Source organism: Notothenia rossii (assembly GCF_949606895.1).
Source record: "Notothenia rossii genome assembly, chromosome: 12".
In the NCBI taxonomy this organism is placed as follows: Eukaryota; Metazoa; Chordata; class Actinopteri; order Perciformes; family Nototheniidae; genus Notothenia; species Notothenia rossii.
The window spans coordinates 3,187,841-3,191,347 of record NC_136911.1 but is presented as its reverse complement, the minus strand read 5'-3'; positions in this window follow the sequence as shown (position 1 = coordinate 3,191,347).

The following is a 3,507-nucleotide window of genomic DNA, read 5'->3' as shown; positions in this document are numbered from 1 at the left end:
CTAAAGAAGCGGAGAGAGAGAATGACAAACCCAGTGTTCAGATGAAAGCCTTCGAACTGACGCCTGTCACAGAAATGCAAAAATATCCCGCTCGTATCGTAACGTCTCTCATAATGTAGCTGCGCACTGTTGACACATTAAAAGTAGGTTACAGAGCGCACAGTGTCTCTAAACTCCTCATTGTAATCCTGTCTTCTACGCGGTCCCTATTGAACACACACAAAGAAACATGACATTTAAAAAGAAACTTTCAAACTAATGACACTTGAGCACATCACCATGCTTCCTCATTCAGGCCATGTCTCTACAGTGCTGTATTTGTTGTGTAAGTATCTTTTAAAAACGCATTCCAACATCTAGAGTAAACCAAAATGGAAAATATGTGATTATAATCCTCTCACAGCTCCACTTAAAGAGCAGCGAGGGCCCAGAGAATGTGTAGTGGTTTCAACATCCCCGCCTTCAAAACCACACACACCCCCTCCCTCAGGGGCCCATTAACTCGTGTTAGACACTTCTCCTGAGGTTTGCATTCAGCCTTTTCATCTGCAGAAATGAAGAGATTTGGACATGTAGGTTATTAGAGAGACAAACTGTCAGAGAGTGCACGAGAGGTGTTAGTCTGACGGACCGCGATCCAGGTACGTTTCCATCCCCCCCCCCGACCACAGATCCTCAGGGGTGTCAAACTCAAGGCCCGGGGGCCAAATCCGGCCCTCGACTTGATTTAATGCGGCCCCTCAAGAGCTTGCAAAGAATATAATATGTTTATTATACGGTTACATGCCGATTTACAGAAGCACGTTGCCCATAAACTACATGTCCCACAATGCATCTCAAATTTGACTTTTTGCTCAGAATTTGACTTTTTTTCACAGAACGAGTTTTTTTCTTAGAATTTGACTTATTTTCTTTAAGATATTCATTTTTTCTTAGAATTTGCCTTTTTCTCAGTTTTAAATCATTTTGTAAAATTCTCAGTGAAGAGACTTGCAATGATTTGCCCTAGACTTCTGCTTTCAGACGTAGTTCATTATGAAGTTATTACCCTATCAGATAATAATCTAATGCAGAGGCAATAATGTAATATAATACGTTATCTTATATATATTAAATAATTATATATGTATTTTGATATATAGTCTTAAAGTTACAACCGGCCCTTTGAGTGCAACCATAATGCTGATGTGGCCCGCAAAGAAATTGAGTTTGACACCCCTGCTCCAGACAGATCCGGACCATAATAACAATCAGCTTATATTTTAAGCCTAGTCACCATTGTAAAACTTCGGGAGTGACTGTGGGAATTTAATCAGGCAAAGAGAGTGGCTGATACATTAAGTGTGTCCTCTAAATAATACAGTTCCCCCCCCCCAAAACTAAAACCTAGACAGAGTCAGTCTGGCGTCTCAAAATCAGTTTAATTAGCCCAAACACATTCAACACCTCCAACAGAAGTACAGACACAAATTATAAGTAATTCTCTGGCAATGTCCAACTTAGAATGCAGTCTTCTTGATATGGCTGAATAATCCCAATGAAAGAAAACATAATAAGTCCAAAGTCACTCCACAAAAAGGTAAACTGGCTCCAGATCCACCATCCAGCTCATTTCCATCCAGCAAGCAGAGCCAAAACCAAACCTTTCCAAAACCCAGGCCCGGATCCAAAACGGCTGACAAAACACAACCAAACTCCACGACTCCTGTCCTTGGCTGGTAACTTCTCCTCTGTTCCTGTTCCTGTCCTGTTGAGCCGCATTCAGTTCTGGATGAATGCACAGAGACAGACAAATACTTGTGGTGGTTTGGTGCAAAAGTCTGCCTTCAAGGAGCCAGAGCCACTCACCAGTCTGTGCCATAGCTCACTGACTGCACAGCTGAACACACAGCGATCATTGATGTTGCCATTTGATGCATTCTTGGCCTCTCGCACAAGCATATGTCTGATAAAAAAAGCATATAAAGCAATAAACGTAATGGAATCATTTCAGAAGAGGCCAACACAGGAAAATACGAAGCCAGGGAAGCAAAAAACATCTAAATGCAAGAAGCTGGCATTTAATGTCCCCCCTCTGACAGCAGCAGTAACACGGCCGGCTGTCAGATGTGTTTCAGTTTGCTTCTGTTTGTCAAAGCGCTGAGACGTTATAGTGCAGAGAGGGTAAGCCAGCCATCACACACTCCTACATTTCTCCACCGTGACACGCAGTGACATGCTCAACCAGAAAGGACTATTTTTATATTCTCCTATACATCTGAGTACATGAAGTATATCTGCCCTAACAGCAGCTTGAGTCTAAAGATGTGACTAGCTCCGATTTAAAGAGTGTGTGTTTGATTTAATGCAGCCCAGTGTATCTCCGGGGGACAATCCCATGTTCCTCGGATTTATATATTGCACATAATGGGAACAGCTCTATCTAAAACATGTAAGTGAAGTTCTTCCCTTCTGCTGCTTTCCGAACAATGCTAAAACACTACCAATTGCTTTTTAAAGTTTCCAGCTAACTCCCAGAGTGTGTTATTACCGTCATAGATGGAAGAAAGGAATTACAGTGTGCAGCGCTGCAGGAGTGTGAACGAGTGTTAGCAGAACAGTGAACTGGGAGCAGACACACTCCCAGTCGCTGCTCACAGTAACAAATCCTCACCATTACACGTCTGAGCGGCTCTGTTCCCGCCTGGCTGGAGCTGAGTCACTGAGGACGGGGACAATAGGGGGGAAATTACCTTTAGCAGCTCGACACAATGTAGACACATAAAGGAGAGCTGTCAGGGAAAGTGAGCCGCCTCGCAGGAACACACACACAGGTGGGCAGAACACACACACATCACTTCAGGGGATATTATATTTACTTACATGCATTTCCAGGAGACTTATCTTAAGCATAACAAACACACGCCTAACCAAGTCTTCACCCTAAAATGAATTGTTCCCCTTATGGGGACCTCAATTTTGTCCCCATAAGGGAGGCGTAGTAATGCTAGGCCACACACACACACACACACACACACACACACACACACACACACACACACACACACACACACACACACACACACACACACACACACACACACACACACACACACACACACACACACACACACACACACACACACACACACACACACACACACACACACACACACACACACACACACACACACACACACACACACACACACACACACACACACACACACACACGGTGATGCTGCCTCACTGTTTAACGTCAGCCTCTGTCACAACATAACGTGTGAGATATCCAAAAAGGTGTAGCTGTCACCTGTCAATCAAACAGATGCAGCCTGAGGGCCCGCCCCTTTGTACGCATGGTTTTATGTTTACGCAGGAAAATGTGCTCCGTGTGTTTTACTGTCTATTGAGACTAAACATGATTTCATTTGCTTCTTCATTCATTGATCAGTATATTACACCAGTAGCCTAACTCAGAGTTTAAAGTGCATTGACACCTTGCTTAAGTGTTTCTGTTTCTTTGCC